The sequence below is a fragment of the Haematobia irritans genome, chromosome 2, assembly GCF_050003625.1.
Source record: "Haematobia irritans isolate KBUSLIRL chromosome 2, ASM5000362v1, whole genome shotgun sequence".
Classification (NCBI taxonomy): domain Eukaryota; kingdom Metazoa; phylum Arthropoda; class Insecta; order Diptera; family Muscidae; genus Haematobia; species Haematobia irritans.
The window spans coordinates 227322024-227344969 of NC_134398.1; positions in this window are offsets into that span (position 1 = coordinate 227322024).

The window sequence follows — 22946 nt, forward strand, 5'->3', positions numbered from 1 at the left end:
TCGTATCTCAATGAAAAAGCTTCACTGGAGGGTTTGTTTTTAGCTTAATGGCCAGGTTTCAAAAAACATCGAATTTAAGGAAACCAAGAAATAAATGTCATAGTAAATTTACATATTTTATTTTGGGTGTGAAATTTAGTAATTAGGGATTGACAACAGATGACGTAGTTCAGGATATAGGTATCAGAACATATAACAAGTATTTTTTTGACCTCAAGCTTCGTACCCACAGAACATCATATCCGGGAAAACTAGCTACTCTAAAGACAACAAAGGAAAGGTTTTTATATGGTTACCCCGGTCAAACTTCAACTAAGTCGATTGATGAAACATGTGTTGTGTTTTTGATAGGGCCAGGCAGGTGTGGGGTACTATGAGCAGCTGCAACTAAACGAAACGATCGCAAAATCGTATGGGCCTTTTGATTACCACTTGTACGAATCGTTTTAAAATAGAGTTTAAAAAACAAATAAACTAAAATTAACATGTAAGGAAAGTCAAAGCCGTCAAATAACTACGACCTTGTGTATGCAAGGCGGTGGCTCCCAATATACATATATTTAAATCTGACCCGATCTGGACAAAATTTGTTTGAATTCTACAAAATGTATAGATTTGAAATTAAATCGGCTAATGCCCTGGGGTGGACAACAATGTTAGTAAAAAAACCAGTAAGGAAAGTCTAAAGTCGGGCGGGGCCGACTATATTATACCCTGCACCACTTTGTAGATTTAAATTTTCGATACCATATCACATCCGTCAAATGTGTTTGGGGCTATATATAAAGGTTTGTCGCAAATACATACATTTAAATATCACTCGATCTGGAAGAATTTGATAGACTTCTACAAAATCTATAGACTCAACATTTAAGTCGGCTAATGCACTAGGGTGGAACACAATGTTAGTAAAAACAAGTAAGGAAAGTCTAAAGTCGGGCTGGGCCGACTATATTATACCCTGCACCACTTTGTAGATCTAAATTTTCGATACCATATCACATCCGTCAAATGTGTTGGGTGCTATATATAAAGGTTTGTCCCAAATACATACATTTAAATATCACTCGATTTGGACAGAATTTGATAGACTTTTACAAAATCTATAGACTCAAAAAAATTTAAGTTGCCCAATGCACTAGGGTGGAACACAATTTTAGTAAAAAATATGGGAAACATTTAAATCTGAAGCAATTTTAAGGAAACTTCGCAAAAGTTTATTTATGATTTATCGCTCGATATATTTGTATTAGAAGTTTAGGAAAATTGGAGTCATTTTTACAACTTTTCGACTAAGCAGTGGCGATTTTACAAGGAAAATGTTGGTATTTTGACCATTTTTGTCGAAATCAGAAACACATATATATGGGAGCTATATCTAAATCTGAACCGATTTCAATCAAATTTGGCACACATGACTATATTACTAATTGTACTCCTAGTGCAAAATTTCAACCAAATTGGGCCAAAACTCTGGCTTCTGGGGCCATATAAGTCCATATCGGGCGAAAAATATATATGGAAGCTATATCTAAATCTGAACCGATTTCAACCAAATATGGCACGCATAGCAACAATGCTAATTCTACTCCCTGTGCAAAATTTCAACTAAATCGGAGTTAAAAATTGGCCTCTGTGCTCATATGAGTGTAAATCGGCCGAAAGCTATATATGGGAGATATATCTAAATCTGAACCGATTTCGACCAAATATGGCACGCATAGCAACAATGCTAATTCTACTCCCTGTGCAAAATTTCAACTAAATCGGAGCAAAAAATTGGCCTCTGTGGTCATATGAGTCTAAATCGGGCGAAAGCTATATATGGGAGCTATATCTAAATCTGAACCGATTTCTACCAAATTTGGCACGCTTAGCTACAATGATAATTCTATTCCCTGTGCAAAGTTTCAACCAAATTGGGGTAAAACTCTGGCTTCTGGGACCGTATTAGTCCATATCGGGCGAAAGATATATATGGGAACTATATCTAAATCTGAACCGATTTCTTCCAAAATCAATAGGGATCTATTCTGAGCCAAAACACATACTTGTGCCAAGTTTGAAGTCGATTGGACTAAAACTGCGACCTAGACTTTGATTACAAAAATGTGTTCACGGACAGACGGACAGACGGACATCGCTATATCGACTCAGGAGCCCACCCTGAGCATTTTTGCCAAAGACACCATGTGTCTATCTCGTCTCCTTCTGGGTGTTGCAAACATATGCACTAACTTATAATACCCTGTTCCACAGTGTGGAGCAGGGTATAAAAACATATGCACTAACTTATAATACCCTGTTCCACAGTGTGGAGCAGGGTATAAAAATATGGGAAACATTTAAATCTGAAGCAATTTTAAGGAAACTTTGCAAAAGTTTATTTATGATTTATCGCTCGATATATATGTATTAGAAGTTTAGGAAAATTAGAGTCATTTTTACAACTTTGCGACTAAGCAGTGGCGATTTTACAAGGAAATTGTTGGTATTTTGACCATTTTTGTCGAAATCAGAAAAACATATATATGGGAGCTATATCTAAATCTGAACCGATTTCAACCAAATTTGGCACGCATAGCAACAATGCTAAATCTACTCTCTGTGCAAAATTTCAACTAAATCGGAGTTAAAAATTGGCCTCTGTGGTCATATGAGTGTAAATCGGGCGAAAGCTATATATGGGAGATATATCTAAATCTGAACCGATTTCAACCAAATTTGGCACGCATAGCTACAATGCTAATTCTACTCCCTGTGCAAAATTTCAACTAAATCGGAGCAAAAAATTGGCCTCTGTGGTCATATGAGTGTAAATCGGGCGAAAGCTATATATGGGACATATATCCAAATCTGAACCGATTTCAACCAAATTTGACACGCATAGTTTCAATGCTAATTCTACTCCCTGTGCAAAATTTCAACTAAATCGGAGTTAAAAATTGGCCTCTGTGGTCATATGAGTGTAAATCGGGCGAAAGCTATATATGGGAGATATATCCAAATCTGAACCGATTTCAACCAAATTTGGCACGCATAGTTACAATGCTAATTCTACTCCCTGTGCAAAATTTCAACCAAATCGGAGTTAAAAATTGGCCTCTTTGGGCAAATGAGTGTAAATCGGGCGAAAGCTATATATGAGAGCTATATCTAAATCTGAACCGATTTGGCTGGTATTTTGCAAGTTTTTCGGGACCCATAAAATATTCGGATGTACGGAATTTGAGGAGATCGGTTGATATACACGCCAATTATGACCAGATCGGCGAAAAATATATATGGCAGCTATATCTAAATCTGAACCGATTTTTTCCAAAATCAATAGGGATCGTCTTTGAGCCGAAACAGGACCCTATACCAAATTTTAGGACAATCGGACTAAAACTGCGAGCTGTACTTTGCACACAAAAATACATCAACAGACAGACAGACAGACAGACGGACATCGCTATATAGACTCAGAATTTAATTCTAAGCCGATCCGTATACTAAAAGGTTGGTCTATGATTACTCCTTCTTGGCGTTACATACAAATGCACAAACTTATTATACCCTGTACCACAGTAGTGGTGAAGGGTATAACAAGTATATCCGTAAGTTCGGCCAGGCCGAAGCTTATATACCCTCCATAATGGATTGCGTAGAAACTTCATCCAAACACTGCCATCCACAATGGAATTACTTAAGTTGCGGTAACGCTTGCCGATGGCAAGGTATCTTAAAACCTCCTAACACCGTCTTCTAAATTGTATGTAAGTCCATACGTGGTATATATTAAATCAAACAAGTATATACGGCCGTAAGTTCGGCCAGGCCGAAGCTTATGTACCCTCCATCATGGATTGCGTAGAAACTTCTTCTAAACACTGCCATCCACAATCGAATTACTTAAGTTGCGGTAACGCTTGCCGATGGCAAGGTATCTTAAAACCTCCTAACACCATCTTCTAAATTGTATGTAAGTCCATACGTGGTATATATTAAATCAAAAAAGATCTATCCAATACGTATATAATTCAGTTTGACAAAGTAGACATAAAATTTTGACAAAATTTTCTACAGAAATAAAATTTTAACAAAATTTTCTATAGAAATAAAATTTTCACAAAATTTTTTATAGAAATAAAAATCTTGACAACATTTTCTATAGAAAGAAATTTTTGACAAAAATTTCTACAGAAATAAAATTTGAACAAAATTTTCTATAGAAATAAACTTTTGACAAAATTTTCTATAGAAACAAAATTTTGACAATGATGAAAATTTTATTATGAACCGAATAAAATTTTAACAAAATTTTCTCTAGAAATAAAATTTTGACAAAATTTTCTATAGAAATAAAATTTTGGTAGATTATTTTTGGCTCTAGTGGCAACCATGATTATGAACCGATATGGACCAATTTTTGTGTGATTGGACCAATTTTGGTATGGTTGTTAGCGACCATATACTAACACCACGTTCCTAATTTGAACCGGATCGGATGAATTTTGCACCTCCAAGAGGCTCCGGAGGTCAAATCTGGAGAATGTTTTATATGGGGGCTATATCTAATTATGGACCGATATGGACCAATTCTGGCACGGTTGTTAAAGATCATATACTAACACCATGTTCCAAATTACAACCGGATTGGATGAAATTTGCTTCTCTTGGAGACTTCGCAAGCCAAATCTGGGGATCGGTTTATATGGGAGCTATATATAATTATGAACCGATGTGGACCAATTTTTGCATGGTTGTTAGAAACCATATACCAATATCATGTACCAAATTTCAGGCGGATCGGATAAAATTTGCTTCTCTTTGAGGCTCCGCAAGCCAAATCTGGGGATCGGTTTATATGGGGGCTATATATAATTATTAACCGATGTGGACCAATTTTTGCACGGTTGTTAGAGACCATATACAAATATCATGTACCAAATTTCAGGCGGATCGGATCAAATTTGCTTCTCTTTGAGGCTCCGCAACCCAAATCTGGGGATCGGTTTATATGGGCGCTATATATAATTATGGACCGATGTGGATTAATTTTTGCACGGTTGTTAGAGACCATATACCAACATCATGTACCAAATTTCAACCGGATCGGATGAAATTTGCTTCTCTTTGAGGCTCCGCAAGCCAAAATTTGGGGATCGGTTTATATGGGGGCTATATATAATTATGGACCTATGTGGACCAATTTTTGCATGATTGTTAGAGACCATATACCAACACCATGTACCAAATTTCAACCGGATCGGATGAAATATGCTTCTCTTAGAGGCTCCACTAGCCAAATCTGGGGATCGGTTTATATGGGGGCTATATATAATTATGGACCGATGGGAACGAATTTTTGCATGGTTGTTAGAGACCATATACCAACCCCATATACCAAATTTCAGCCGGATCGGATGAAATATGCTTCTTTTAGAGGCTCCACAAGCCAAATCTGAGGGTCCCTTTATATGGGGGCTATACGTAAAAGTGGACCGATATGACCCATTTTCAATACCATCCGACCTACATCGATAACAACTACTTGTGCCAAGTTTCAAGTCGATAGCTTGTTTCGTTCGGAAGTTAGCGTGATTTCAACAGACGGACGGACGGACGGACGGACGGACGGACGGACGGACGGACGGACGGACATGCTTAGATCGACTCAGAATTTCACCACGACCCAGAATATATATACTTTATGGGGTCTTAGAGCAATATTTCGATGTGTTACAAACGGAATGACAAAGTTAATATACCCCCATCCTATGATGGAGGGTATAAAAAGATCGATCCAATAAGTATATAATTCAGTTTGACAAAGTAGACATAAAATTTTGACAAAATTTTCTACAGAAATAAAATTTTAACAAAATTTTCTATAGAAATAAAATTTTCACAAAATTTTCTATAGAAATAAAAATTTTGACAAAATTTTCTATAGAAAGAAAATTTTGACAAAAATTTCTGCAGAAATAAAATTTTAACAAAATTTTCTATAGAAATAAACTTTTGACAAAATTTTCTATAGAAATAAAATCTTGGTAGATTATTTTTGACTCGAGTGGCAACCATGATTATGAACCGAATAAAATTTGAACAAAATTTTCTATAGAAATAAAATTTTGACAAAATTTTCTATAGAAATAAAACTTTGGTAGATTATTTTTGGCTCTAGTGGTAACCATGATTATGAACCGATATGGACCAATTTTTGTGTGATTGGACCAATTTTGGTGTGGTTGTTAGCGACCATATACACGCAAAAAAATAATACTTTCCTCCCAAACGAAATTTTAGACAAACAAAGTTCGTTTCTCATTTGCTTTTCGCTGTAAGGAAGTGTATTTGGAAGAAAAGTATATACTTTTTGTGATAAACGTTTATTCTTTTCCAGAATGTAAAAACAATTTCATTAAAAAAAATCAAAAAAAAGCATTGTTTTCTTGCTAATTGCATTTTCCCTCTCATCTTTCTCACATCCACGAGGTTTTTTAGTTCTTAACACCTTTTCCTGTAATACCAACAATGTAGAAGAAATTATACGATTTTATAATTTTTTTTACCTTTCGCCTGGACGGAGAATCGAACCGCGGACCATGCACTTTGTAAGCCAACACGCTAACCACTGAGCTATGTACCTGTTATGGTCATCAATAGATAAATATCCATATAAGTTATATTTATATAGCATAGCTTGCGGCGCCCACGAACCGAATAAACAAAATTTATTTAACAGAAACAAACATTTAGTTTGGCACTGTGGAGCAGTGGTTGCTACGTCCGACTTGCATGCCAAGGGTCCCTGCTTCGACCAAAGTTTTTTTGTTTTTGTTTTTTTTTTTTTACATATATTCCAGATATGTTCGGAAGATTCCGATAAAATGTTCAACATTATATTGTAGTATATTAAATTTTGAACTGTAAAATGTGTCTTATTAAAGACCTAAAGTCAGAAAAGAACAGTGTTTGATATAAACGAAATGGACTGTGTTGTTGTTTCAAAAATAACTTTTTTTTATTGAAAAAATAAAAATTTTGTAACAAACGATTTTTTTTGGTGATAAAAGTTTAAAATTTTCCAAGCAATTCAAAAAACTCTAACAAAAGACAAACGTTTTCGGTACACGTTTTCCAAACGTTTTTTTTTTTTCTTTGCATGTACTAACACCACGTGCCTAATTTGAACCGGATCGGATGAATGTTGCTCCTCCAAGAGGCTCAGGAAGTCAAATCTGGAGAATGTTTTATATGGGGGCTATATATAATATATATATAATTATGGACCGATATGCACCAATTCTGGCACGGTTGTTAGAGACCATATACCAATACCATTTACCAAATTTCAGCCGGATCGGATGCAATTTGCTCCTCTTTGAGGCTTCGCAAGCCAAATCTGGAGATCGGTTTATATGGGGTCTATATATAATTATGGACCGATGTGGACCAATTTTTGCATGGTTGTTAGAGACCATATACCAACATCATGTACCAAATTTCAGTCGGATCGGATGAAATTTGCTTCTCTTTGAGGCTCCGCAAGCCAAATCTGGGGATCGGTTTATATGGGGTCTATATATAATTATGGACCGATGTGAACCAATTTTTGCATGGTTGTTAGAGACCTTATACCAACACCATGTACCAAATTTCAGCCGGATCGGATGAAATTTTCTTCTCTTTTAGGCTCCGCAAGCCAAATCTGGAGATCGGTTTATATGGGGGCTATATATAATTATGAACCGATGAGGACCAATTTTTGCATGGTTGTTAGAGACCATATACCAACACCATATACCAAATTTCAGCCAGATCGGATGAAATATGCTTCTGTTAGAGGCTCCACAAGCCAAATCTGAGGGTCCTTTTATATGGGGGCTATACGTAAAAGTGGACCGATATGGCCCATTTGCAATACCATCCGACCTACATCGATAAAAACTACTTGTGCCAAGTTTCAAGTCGATAGCTTGTTTCGTTCGGAAGTTAGCGTGATTTCAACAGACGGACGGACGGACGGACGGACATGCTTAGATCGACTCAGTATTTCACCACGACCCAGAATATATATACTTTATGGGGTCTTAGAGCAATATTTCGATGTGTTACAAACGGAATGACAAAGTTAATATACCCCCATCCTATGATGAAGGGTATAACAAGTAAGTAAAGTCTAAAGTTGGGCGGGGCCAACTATATTATACCCTTCTCCACTATGTAGACCAAAATTTGTGTTACCATCTCAACTCCTTCCAATTTGTTGGGAGTTATTATGAATGTTTATATTCCAATATATATAAGTTATCAATTTTAATTGTAACTTAAATTATAACTTAAATAAATAAAAATAAAAAAAAATGTGGTCAATTGTGGGTTGTGATATATTATTTGGCCAAGCTGGGCGATATTTCCACAAGCCGTTCCGTTCTGTGACTAAAATATAGGGAATTCATCACAGAATTTTTAACGAGGACTGCTCCGACTCCAGCAAAACCTTGAGATTTTGAATCCAAATAGAGGCAACACCTTCCAAAGGAAAAGAAATAGCCCTGAAATTCACAATGGCCAACGATTGTGTTTGAATTTAAAAATAAAAGATTTCTTTCCTTTCACATAAAATCAAGCTTTACCCCATACCTAATAAAAGTTTTTTCCTCAATCTGTTGTACATTTACCAAAGGATGCACTGCCTTATGTTGACTTGGCTCCACAGACAAGAGTTTCAGCTTTGTAAGGTGGTATCTCTTTAATGTGATTTGTGCATTCACATTCTTACTTGCAGAAATTCTAGGTACGAAGATATTCAATTGAATTTCCATTGGAATCGTTTTACTGCTTCAACTAACATCATTGTTTCGAAAAAGAAAAAAGACAACAGCAGAATATCTATATCCAATGCAGAATCAAAAGAATTTCCGCTAACCCAATTGAGTCATTGTTTTTTTTTTCTCTCTTAGGTGCTGCAACTTCAACAGTATTCTGGAATGTGTCTTTTTTTATTGGTTTGATTTTTAGCTACCTCGTTGAAATAGCAGACATTTATTGCTTGATCTTTTGTTTAACTATATACCCTCAAGTATAGAAAAAATTTTATTAGACATACAGATAGTATTCTGAAAACAAGGTAAAGTTTAATGCTGATCTGATGACTCATATTTTATTCATATTTTAACTCACACACACACTTTGTTGATGTAGGTGGAGATTGATTTTCATATCCTTCTCAACTACGTACTTAAAATTTCCATGAATTAGTAGATTTGGAAAATTCTGTTTGCTTCTGTGTACTTGAAAAATTATTATTAAATTTAAGACATATGTTACAATGATTTTGCAATTTTCAAAAATATATAAAAATTGTCAACAAAGTTTTGTGTAAAATAAAATCTTATACAATATTCATGGAAAGAAAGGGGAATATCTATATAGAACAATTGTATGACACATTAAAACCGATTAACATATCTTTCATGATAACAATTTTCAAATACTTGTATTAAAATTTGATTTTGCTTCTGTTTGTTCATTGACACACCGAAAAAAATAGTTTCAAATATTTTGTTTTGACTTTATTTTGCTATTAAAGATGTAATTCTCTTTATTTATAAATTTAGGTTTTAATAACTTGACACTAGGAAATATTTATTATTTATTTATTTATTTTTTTTTTTTTGAAAATTAAGAGAAAGTTTTTTTCTTTGGGTTAACAGTTACAATTTGTTTTTTAAACTAGCATTTATTTTTACATTAATCGCTTTGTTAATATATCGCAAAATTATAAAATTTCTTAATTTTTTTTTAAGAATCCTTAAGAAAAAGTAAAAAATTGGATCAAAAAAACTTTTTCTCAATAAAGAAAAAAAAAACGACGCTCAATTTAAATGGAGCAGGATATAACAATTCACGGCCATTTCATATAGCTTCGTTAGGCTTTAACTCCCAGTTAACTGAAAGAAAAATGGTAATATCTTCTCTTCGGTTAACTTTAAATGAAAAACCATTAAGTAAAGTCTAAAGTCGGGCGGGCCGACTATATTATACCCTGCACCACTTTGTAGATCTAAATTTTCGATACCATATCACATCCGTCAAATGTGTTGGGGGCTATATAAAGGTTTGTCCCAAATACATACATTTAGATATCACTCGATCTGGAAGAATTTGATAGACTTCAACAAAATCTATAGACTCAAAATTTAAGTCGGCTAATGCACTAGGGTGGAACACAATGTTAGTAAAAAAATATGGGAAACGTTTAAATCTGAAGCAATTTTAAGGAAACTTCGAAAAAGTTTATTTATGATTTATCGCTCGATATATATGTATTAGAAGTTTAGGAAAATTAGAGTCATTTTTACAATTTTTCGACTAAGCAGTGGCGATTTTACAAGGAAAATGTTGGTATTTTGACCATTCTTGTCGAAATCAGAAAAACATATATATGGGAGCTATATCTAAATCTGAACCGATTTCAACCAAATTTGGCACGCATAGCTACAATGCTAATTCTACTCCCTGTGCAAAATTTCAACTAAATCGGAGTTAAAAATTGGCCTCTGTGGTCATATGAGTGTAAATCGGGCGAAAGCTTTATATGGGAGATATATCCAAATCTGAACCGATTTCAAGCAAATTTGGCACGCATAGTTATAACGCTAATTCTACTCCCTATGCAAAATTTCAACTAAATCGGAGCAAAAAATTGGCCTCTGTGGGCAAATGAGTGTAAATCGGGCGAAAGCTATATATGGGAGCTATATCTAAATCTGAACCGATTTTGCTGATATTTTGCAAGTTTTTCGAGACTCATAAAATATTCGGATGTACGGAATTTGAGGAAGATCGGTTGATATACACGCCAATTATGACCAGATCGGTGAAAAATATATATGGCAGCTATATCTAAATCTGAACCGATTTTTTCCAAAATCAATAGGGATCGTCGTTGAGCCGAAACAGGACCCTATACCAAATTTTAGGACAATCGGACTCAAACTGCGAGCTGTACTTTGCACACAAAAATACATCAACAGACAGACAGACGGACAGACAGACGGACAGACAGACGGACAGACAGACAGACAGACGGACATCGCTAAATCGACTCAGAATTAAATTCTAAGCCGATCCGAATACTAAAAGGTTGGTCTATGATTACTCATTCTTGGCGTTACATACAAATGCACAAACTTATTATACCCTGTACCACAGTAGTGGTGAAGGGTATAAAAAAATTGTCAGCGGTTAGGTTCCTAACCGGCATATGGAATTAATAGGCAAGATGACAGATATGTCTATAGCACGGTTTAAAAGTTCGTTAGCTAACGTAGCACTAACGGAGATTCATGAAAATAACCCCCATTTTCATATATGGCATATATTTTCAACACCCAAAAGGAGACGAGATAGGCACATGGTGTATTTGGCAATAATGCTCAGGGTCGGGCTCGGATCTAGCAATGTCCGTCCGCCTATCTGTGAGCACATTTTTGTGATCAAAGTCTAGGTCGCAGTTTTTTTAGTCCGATCGAATACAAATTTAGCACAAGTATGTCTTTTGGATCAGAATAGAACAATATTGATTTTAAAAGAAGTCGGTTCTAAATGTGAATATAGCTCCCATATATATCTTTCACTCGATATGCACTTGTATAACCACAAAGGTCATAGTTTTACCTCGATTGGCGTGAAATTATGCACAGAGAATACAATTGTCATTTTAACTGTGTATGCCAAGTTTTATTGTAATTGGTTGAGAGTTAGATATAGCTCCCATGTATAGCGTTCGCCCAATTAAAAGTCATATGGTCCCAGAGACGAAAGAGAATAGAATTAACATTCTAGCCATTAATTTTGATTGAAATCGATTCAGATTTATATATAGCTCCCATATACATATATCTTTCGCCCGATTTACATACCTATGACCAACATAGCTCAAAATTTAATTCCGATTTATTTGAAATTGTGCACGGCGATAGGAATTTACAATTTTACTATGCATGCCAAATTTGGTCAAAATCGGATCACATTTAGATGTATGGCAACTCCCTTATATAATTTTCGCCCGATTTAGATTCATATGACCATGGAGGCTATAAAGTCTCGTTCCGCAAATTTTGAAATTGTGCACAGAGAGAGAAAGAGAGAGCAATTAAAATTTTAGGTGTTTAGTCAAAATTGGCTCAGGTATAAGCAAAGTACCATATATATTCATATATCCGGCAAATGTAGTCAAAATACCCACATTTTCCTTGTAAAATCGCCACTGCTAAATCGAAAACTAGTAAAAATTATTCCAATTTACCTATATTCTAATTCGTATGCATCGATCGATAAATCTAAATGCAGATTTGCAAAATTTCATGCAATGGCTTTAGATTTAAATATTTCCCATATTTATACCCTGCGCCACACTGTGGAACAGGGTATTATAAGTTAGTGCATATGTTTGCATATGCTCTAATCGTGGTGCAATGGTTAGCATACCCGCCTTGCATACATAAGGTCGTGGGTTCGATTCCTGCTTCGACCGAACACCAAAAAGTTTTTCAGCGGTGGATTATCCCACCTCAGTAATGCTGGTGACATTTCTGAGGGTTTCATCTCTAACTGGTTTCACTGCAATGTAGAATGCCGTTCGCACTCGGCTATAAAAAGGAGGTCCCTTGTCATTGAGCTTAACATGGAATCGGGCAGCACTCAGTGATAAGAGAGAAGTTCACCAATGTGGTATCACAATGGACTGAATAGTCTAAGTGAGCCTGATACATCGGGCTACCCCCTAAGCTAACCTAACCTATATGTTCGCAACACCCAGAAGGAGACGAGATAGACATATGGTGTCTTTGGCAATAATGCTCAGGGTGGGTCCCTGAGTCGATCTAGCCATGTCCGTCTGTCCATCCGTCCGTCCGTCTGTCTGTGAACATATTTTTGTGATCAAAGTCTAGGTCGCAGTTTAAGTCCAATCGCCTTCAAATTTGGCACAAGTTCCTGTTTTGGGTCAAAATAAAACCCTATTGATTTTGATAGAAATCGGTTCAGATTTAGATATAGCTCCCATATATATATTTCGCCCGGTATGGTGTTATATGGCCCCAGAAGCCAGAGTTTTACCCTAATTTGCTTGAAATTTTGCACCAGGAGAACAATAAGTGCTAAAGTCAGGTGTGCCAAATTTGATTGAAATCGGTTAAGATTTAGATATAGCTCCCATATATATCTTCCGCCCGATATAGACTTATACGGCTCCAGAAGCCAAAGTTTTAGCCCAATTTGGTTGAAATTTTGCACTAGGAGTACAATTAGTAGTGTAGTCAAGTGTGCTAAAGTTTATTGAAATCGGTTTAGATTTAGATATAGCTCCCATATATATCTTTCACCCGATTTTCCGTCGAATGACCACAGAGTTCAAAGTTGTAGTCCGATTTATCTGAAATTTTGCACAGGGAGTAGAATTAAAATACTAAGTATGCATGTCAAAAGTGGTTGAAATCGGTTCCATATATCCATATATATGAGTTTCCGATTTGGGCAAAAATAATCAAAATACCCACATTTTCCTTATAAAATCGCCACTGCTAAGTCGAAAACTTGTAAAAGTGACTCAAATTTGCCTTTATTTCTAATACATATCTGTCGACCGAAAAAATTTTTTTCTACCAGTGTATGCCTGAGGTGAAATATAATATGTTTGAACAATGCAAACAATATTTTGTTTGGGCCAATCCTGAAAATATATATGCTTGAAGCAAAATGTGTTTGGGCATATGTTACAGAAGCAATTTTTTTGAGGGTGTAGATTATAAATTTTGTTCAGATGGAGTCAAATTTAATTGGGACTAAAACCTTTATGTATAGCACCCAACACATTTGACGGATTTGATATAGTATCGAAAATGTGGATTTGCAAAGTGGTGCAGGGTATAATATAATCGGCCCCGCCCGACTTTAGACTTTCCTTACTTGTTTTTACTAATATTGTTCTCAGTCTCGGTCATTAGACGATTTAAATTTTGAGTCTAGAGATTTTGTAGAAATATAAAAAAATGTTATCCAAATCGTTTCAGATTTAAATATGTGGAACATAAACCTTTATATATTGCACCCATAAAATTTGATGGATTTGAAATGGTATTGTATAGTCGTCCTCGACTGATTTTAGGTTTACTTGTTACAGTTGAAGAATATTTGAGATTTGTTGAACCCAAAGTGTCCTCATTTTATTGAAATAAACATTTTATCACAATGGACTGAATAGTCTAAGTGAGCCTGAATTTTAATCGGGCTGCCACTTTATACATTTATGCAAAGATGACTTTTCTAAAATCAAAGCACCTTTTTTTGTCAATTAAACAATTTTTGTTTCACATAGTGGTCAGGGTATAATAACTTTGATCTGCCAAAAAATGTGCCTACCAGGAATATGGATTTTAAACCACTTAAAGTATGTACCGATCATCCGTCCAACCGTGTATTTGGTTTTCACAGGATACCTGCCGCATTTGTTAACCGAGTTTAGCACAAGGTATCTTCTGTAAGGCAAAACAACCACTCGTATTCTAAGGACTCTGACATCTTTGTACTTACGACCATAATATTTTCAGTGTACCTGAAACTATGCCTATTTCTGTATACTGTTAACTATGCCATTTATGGAATTCAAAAGTCTGTCCGTCTGTTGAACAGTAATGATGTGTATCGAATTTATTTCGAAACATTTACATAATGAAAATCAATTTTCATTTTTCAATTTGATTTTATGAAAAACGATTTGATTCTCATCGGCCCTTATAGTCGCACAAATCCCCCTACGATAAATATGTCTATCTACCATACAAAATAGGCTCTCTTCTTTATTTATTGTAATGTGGTGGCATATTAGTATTTGTTGAATGTCATGTTCAATTAAATTCATAAAATTCAATCGTTTCAATGCAATATCCATTGTACATGCAATATTTGGACTTACAAATTTGTAAATAAATTTATATATAAATCTAATGAACATTATAAAACATTGGACATTTGGAAAGAGATATACGAATATAAGAGTGGTTAGATCGGTATAAATTTGAGACTGCTAATACACAGAACGGACGAAACACGCTTTCGACTTAAAACCAGGCACAAGTAGTTGTTATCGATGTAAGTCGGAAGGTATTGCAAATGGGCCATATCGGTTCACTTTTACACGTAGCCGCCATGTAAACGGAGTACCAGATTTGGTTTGCGGAGCCTCTTAGAGAAAGAAGTTTCATCCGATCCGGTTAAATTTTGGTATGTGATGCTAGTATATGGTCCCAAAAATTCATGCAAAAATTGGTCCATAACTACCCAGCAAAAAAATTGAAAGTTCTTCTTAAGGCACAACTTTAAAAGCACTTCCAAAAATGTCCACCCAAAGATGTTCTTATTTTAACTGCACAAGAAGTTCATTTGAGTCAATTTTTTATAACTCGCTTTTTATACCCTAAACCAAATAGTGGTCAGGGTATAATAAGTTTGATCGGCCAAAAAAATGTGCCTACCAGAAATATTGATTTTAGACCCCATAAAATATATACCGATCGACTCAGAAGACATCAGATTTTGTACAGAAGACATCAGATTTTGTACAGCCACCTTGTCCACCTTCTTCGCCGCAGAAAGCCAGTTTGCCTTGAACTGCTGCTCGTCCTTAGCAGTTTTTTTGGTCTCCTTTAGGTTCCGCTTGGCAATAGCCCAGTATTTCTCAATTGGGCCTGTTGGGAGGGTTCTTGTCCTTGGGAAACACCTGCACGTTGTTGGCGGCGTACCACTCCATGGCCTTTTTACCGTAATGGCAAGATGCCAAATCCGGCCAAAACAGTACGGAACAACCGTGTTTCTTCAACAAAGGCAGCAGACGTTTATTCAAACACTCTTTCACGTAAATTTATTGGTTGACAGTCCCGGAAGCTATGAAAATGCTGCTTTTCAAGCCACAGGTACAGATGGCTTGCCAAACCAGATATTTCTTTGCGAACTTTGACAGTTTTATGTGCTTGAAAATATCTGCTACCTTTCCCCTTCCTTTTGCCGTATAAAACTCCTGTCCCGGAAGCGGCTTTGACGTAGGTTTCGTCGTCCATTACCACGCAGTCAAACTTCGTCAGCATCGTCGTGTACAGCCTCCGGGATCGCGCTTTGGCCGTCGTATTTTGTTTATCATCGCGATTTGGAGTCACTACCTTCTTGTAAGTCGATAGTCCGGTTCGTTTTTGGCTCGATGCACGGTTGTAGACGATACACCCAGCTTATTTGCGGCATCTCGGAGAGAGAGGTTAGGGTTTCGCTTGAAACTACCGGCAACTCTCTTTGTCGTCTCAGCGGCTTCCGGTTTTCGATTTCCCCCCGATCCAGACTTCCTGGCTGTCGACAAACGTTCCCCAAACACTTTAATTACATTTGTAACGGTTGATTTGGCAACTTTTAGCGATTTTGCCAGCTTTGCGGCGAGTAGCTCGGATTTTCGCGATGCGCGAGCAAAATTTTGATACGCTGCTCTTCTTGCTTGGACGGCATTTAGACAACTGAAGAGTGAATTCCAAAATCAAAATAGGAGCAACATTCTACACACACACACACCTTCAAAATGAGGGGTGTTCAGGTTTTTTAAATGCAAAATTTAAAGAAATACGTCAAGTTTATATTGACCAAATTTTGACCGTATCACCCTTTATTAACCGATTTTGATGAAATCAGTAGGGTGGTTTAGGGTATGATATAGTCGGCCCCGCTCGACTTTCTACTTTACTTACTTGTTTCATATTTTAAATGTGAAATTTAAAATGTTATTGTTTCAAATTTACTAAAAACAGATTAAAAATTAATAAAATAATGCAAATTATTTAAATTTTACCAAAAAAAATGCTAAATCCTTTTTGGAAAAATTGCGAATTTTTTAAAAATATTTGATGTCAAACGTTCCAGACAAGCGCTATAATGCATTCAAAAACACAAAAAAAATATTTATTCGTCAAAATATCACAAAATTTCTTTATTCACATCCAAATCACGGGATTCGCATTACAACTGAGGAAGTAATGCAAATTCAGTGCCACGGCTGTTGAAATGGTGGGCATCCGTCCTAAGCCAATGTTAAGATCATCGCTTCTACGCCGGATCCAAAAAGAACATTTTCACTACTTTTTTGGCGACGCTTTTTTTGCTGGGTAGGGGTGTGCACGTGAGTAATATTTAACACGCACGATATTTTTTTGCTAGGACTCACGCTCACGAAAAGAAAATTTGTACTCACGCACGAAAATCTTTTAAATGTCGTAACTCACGAAAAATCTTGTGACTCACGAAAAATGTCGTGACTCATGTATAATTTTATGAGTAATTTACCTATAGAATAGAGGTGTGCACGTGAGAAATAGTTTACTCACGCTCACGCACACTCACTCACGATATATTTGGTAGGACTGACGCTGTTGTCATGAGCGTGACTCACGACTCATGCAAGAATCACGAAAATTTCATGAGTCACGACAATTTCGTGTCACGTGCACACTTCTAGTATATATAGCCCCCATACAAACCGAACCCCAGATTTTGCTTGCGGACCCTCTTGAAGGACGAATTTTTATCCGATCCGGTTGAAATTCGGTACATGATGTTAGTATATGGTCCCCAACATTCGTGCAAAAATTGGTCCATATCGATTATATATAGTCGCATATGAACCGATCCTCAGATTTCAAGAACCTCTATGAGGAGCAAATTTCATCCGATTCGATAATAATGTTGTATGTTGAGTTTATATATCGATGTCTACAAATCAAAGTGCGCTAAGTCTAAAAAGTGAATTTTACAGGAAACAAGAAACAAGTTTGTTTTTTAAATTTCTCAAAATCCGTATAAGATAGAAATTCCATTATTTTCGGTCTTAAAATCATATTTTTTATAAATTTTTTTTAGTATGCACGAACTCAAAATAGTAATAACAAAACATAGCTAAAAATGACTTAGACCACTTTAGATCGAACAATCCTTTTTGCCTTTTTTGGGTTGCACATAAGTACAATATTAACCATAACTTTTGATAGAAATGTCCAATAAATTCGAACTTTTGACAGGATGCAATTCACATCAATCCGAATAAAAGACAGCGAACTTCATCAAAGCATGCTAAGTTGACTTAGCGCACTCTGGAATGAAGGCATCGATATGGCCTTTAACAACCAAGAATAAATTGGTTAATATCGGTTCATAACTATATATAGCACCCATACATAACGCGTAAAAATTGTTTCATATCGGATCGTAAATATTTATAGACTCTCCTATATAAATATAGGGGAGTCAAGAACTGAAGGTAGGTTAGGTATAGTGGCAGTCCGATATTTCAGGCTCACTTAGAGTCTTCAGTCTATTGTGATATCACAGTGGTGAACTTCTATCTTATCACTGAGTGCTACCCGATTCTGTGTTAAGCTTAATGACACGACCTCCGTTTTATTTCCGAGTCGCAACGTCGTTCCACATTGCGGTGCAACCACTTAGAAAATCGGATATATTTAGCATTATTGAGAGGGGATAATCTATTGCTGAAATCTTATTGGTTTTTGGTCGAAACTTGATTGATTGAAACCATGACTCTGTCAAAGCAAGGCGGTGGATCCCTTCATTGTATTTGACTAAATTTTTAATATGAGCTTGAAGCACCTCGAAGCTTCAATTTGTCTGAAAAGTGGTATATTAAATATGCGAGCCATCAGTATGTTCTTCGCTATAGGGATCAATTCAATTTACCTCGATTCAAATTCTTGACTATACGATATTCATATGCACCACTAAGAACATATGGCGAATACTCTTTTTACTCACCGTGAACTCTGCTACGTCTCTAAACGTCATCTTCGAATAAATTATGAATTGTGAAAAACCCATAGTTTTGAAACTATATAGTTAGCTATGGTCGGCTTCATATTGAACGATCTTCCGACTAATAAAATTATCCTGACCCAACACCAATTTAATTTGAAATGTTGCTTTTTCCCCACTTCAGGGCAGTTACTGTCCACTCTCATAACAAAATTGCATATAAATGCATCTGGCCATATTACTTACACGAGTGACAAATCAAGAATGTGTAGGTTAGGTTAGGTGGCAGCCCGAGGTATCAGGCTCACTTAGACTATTCAGTCCATTGTGATACCACATTGGTGAACTTCTCTCTTATCACTGAGTGCTGCCCGATTCCATGTTAAGCTCAAAGACTAGGGACCTCCCTTGTATAGCTGAGTCCGAATGGCGTTGCACATTGCAGTGAAACCACTTAGAGAAGCTTTGTAACCCTCAGAAATGTCACCAGCATTACTGAGGTGGGATAATCCACCGCTGAAAAACTTTTGGTGTTCGGTCGAAGCAGGAATCGAACCCACGAACTTGTGTATGCAAAGTGGGCATGCTAACCATTGCACCACGGTGGCTCGGGTACGAAAAAGATAAAAACTTCGAAAGTAATAAGTTTCGACGGGCCAAAGACTTTCTTGCCATTTGACCTCATAAACCAGATGGTGGTATCACGGCATCTTGGCATTTAAATACAGTGGAACCTCTACAACTCTGAAAACCAGACAACTCTCAAAAAATTATTCTCTCTTAATTGGATAAAATTTATGCGACCGTTTATGTCCACCTTCGAGAGGTTTCACTGTGCATGTTATTTTCGATAACGTACTGCAAATGCATTGAATCGCGGTGGGGACGTTTCCCTTGGAATGCTCCACAAATTGCCGGTTGAGATATTTCGCGCAGGTTTCTGCAACGTGTGACATGACCGAAGGTTCCTGAATACCTGTTGTCCATTCGACAGTTTTTAAAGATATCCATCAATGTGATCCTCATCTCAGCGGTACTAACCACGCGATTTACCTACCAACACTAGCCGTTACTTTAATTCCTTGATTTTGGGATTATTTCCATCTCGCATTTGTCATGTTTTTTTTTGTCCCATTTTGGTTTTGAATGACCATCAAGCTTGACTAATGGCACAACCCAGCACACGTCCACCCAATTTGCAATTGAAAACTTCTGTTGAAAATAAAATCGAGGAAACGAATGAAATTCCTCAATCAATTTCTCTTTAATAGTTACAACAATAATATTTTAGTTATAATCACGGGATTTGAATTTCCATTTGAATTTGTGTCGCATTTCGTTTTGTGTGTTTTTTTGGTCCTCGTCTCCTTTCATTGCGTTTTTTATGCATCTATAATTGGATTTGGATTTTTGCTGTGTTATTCATGAGGGGTTTATGTACTTTTATCCTTTACTTTTTTCACGTTCGTTTTTCCACTCTCTCTCTCTCTCTTTTTAGAGTAGGATTTATAAAATTTGCATTGAATTTCCTGTTTGAGTATGGTATTTAGAGTTTCGAATTCATTCGTAGTAAATTGAATTTAATGCACAAATTGAATTGAATAGAGATATTCAAAATTCAAACGATTAATTTTTTTTTTTTTTGGAGAGATGCATATCCTTTATTTAAGAAGTAAAAGCTATTGTGTTATAGTAACAATGAAATTGTGAAAGAAAATCAATAATTCAAAAAATTCCTATGTAAACAATATATGAATATGCTGAAGAAATCCAATCTTGGAATCGATTCACAACGGAGCTAAAGAGGTCTGATGAATAGTGCTCTATCCAGTCATCGACCGATTATGGTATAGTGTCTCAGATATTTCGGTTAGTTTGAGCTCATTTCAACAATATACCAAATTTGGACAACGCATCGAAAATTTATATTTTGACGCGGATTCGACATCAGCCAGGCGATACCTTCGGTTTCCATAATTGGTAGTATTCTACCACAAATTTGTAGTTTTGTTACTGTTCGGTAGATTGGTAGACTTCTTGATGTTTTGGTAGATTTTGTAAATTATTTCACTCCAACTAACCCCAATCTTCTTGAAGCTCCTTTAGCTAATCTTATCTATATATTTCATATGTCAGTTAGGAACTTAAGTGCTGAAAATTGTTCAATTAAAGTTAACCAGAGAAAATATATTTGCAATTTAGTTTCTGTTAGCTGGCAGTTGATGTATAACGGAGCTACATGCAAATAGCTGTAAGCAGTACTGCAATTTTCTATAGAAAAATAATTTTGATTTCGATAGAAATAAATTTTTGATAAAATTTTTTATAGAAATAAAATTTTGACAGATTATCTATTGAAACAAAATATTGACAATATTTTCTATTGAAATAAAATTTTATTGTTGTTTTTGATCTCAGCTTAAAACCATGCATTGACTAAACTACAAGTGTAGCTTAACCAACAGAGGAAAAGCATGCTTGTCAAATTTAATTGGGCAAAGCCCTTAGGCTGCAAGATGGTTGGATGTACAGCTGTTTCTGAATTACCACATTCCTCATCAGCATCCTCTACTTGCAGCAAAACTATCAACCAATTATGAGAAAAAATTCAGGCAGTTCACTAAACCCAAAAGTAAACCACACTGGAACCTTCCGAAAAAAGGTTTTACATGATTATACCGATATAAATTCATACAACCATATCTCTTTTACTGTGCCACCGTCAAATCATCGATTTGAGTGCAGTTGGCTGGGTTTATTTAGAGCGTGCTTCCTCCTTTTCATTTGTTTTGTTATGTTATTGTTGGTTTTGTTCTTTAATCATTGTTGTTGTTTTTTATTTCAATTTAAAACCATGCATTGACTAAACTATAAGTGTAGCTTAACTAACAGAGGAAAAGAATGTTTGTCAAATTTATTTGGAAAAGCCCTATAGACAGGAAGATGGTTGGATGGACGCACGTTTCGGAATTACCACATTCCTCATCAGCATCCTATACTTGCAGCAAAACTATCAACCAATTATCAGAATAAATTCGGGTAATTCTCTCAACCCAAAGTGAACTACATTCGAACCTTCCGAAAAAAGGTTTGATAGTCGGCTACTGCCTAAAAAAATTTGCAAGCATATTTATTTTCCTTTGCCAAACTCAAATCATCGATTTGAATGTAGTTGTTGGGTTTGTTTTTGTGCATGCTTCCTCTATCTTCATTCGTTTTGTTTGTTATTGTTGGTTTCTCTTCAATCATTATTGTTGTTTCTGATCTCAGCTGAAAATAATAAATAAAATATTGTCAAAATTTTCCACATAAATAAAATTTTGACAAAATTTTCTATTGAAATAAAATTTTGTCAAAATATTCTATAGAAATAAAATTTTGACAAAATTTTCTATAGATATGAAATTATGACAAAATTTTCTATAGGAATAAAATTTTGACAAAATTGTCTATAGACATAAAATGTTGAAAAAATTTCTATAGAAAAAAATTTTAACAAAATTTTTTTATAGAAATAAAATTTTGACAAAATTTTCTTATAAATAAAATTTTGACAAAATTTTCTTATAAATAAAATTTTGACAAAATTTTCTTATAAATAAAATTTTGACAAAATTTTCTATAGAAATAAAATTTTGACAAATGTTCGATGGAAATAAAATTTTGACAAAATTTTCTATAAAAATAAAATTTTGACAAATAAAATTTAGAAATAAAATGTTGAACAAATTTCTATAGAAAAAATTTTAACAAAATTTTTTATAGAAACAAAATTTTCTTAGAAATAAAATTTTGACAAAATTTTCTATAGAAATAACATTTTGACAAAATTTTCTATAGAAATAAAAAGTTGACAAAATTTTTTATAAAAATAAAATTTTGTCAAAATATTCTATAGAAATAAGTTTAGTCAAAATTTTTTATAAAAATAAAATTTTGGCAAAATTTTCTATAGAAATAAGATTGTGACAAAATTTTCTATAGAAATAAAATCTTGTCAAAATTTTCTATAGAAATAAAATTTTGACAAAATTTTCTATAGAAATAAAATTTTGACAACATTTTCTATTGAAAAAAATTTTGTCAAAATTTTC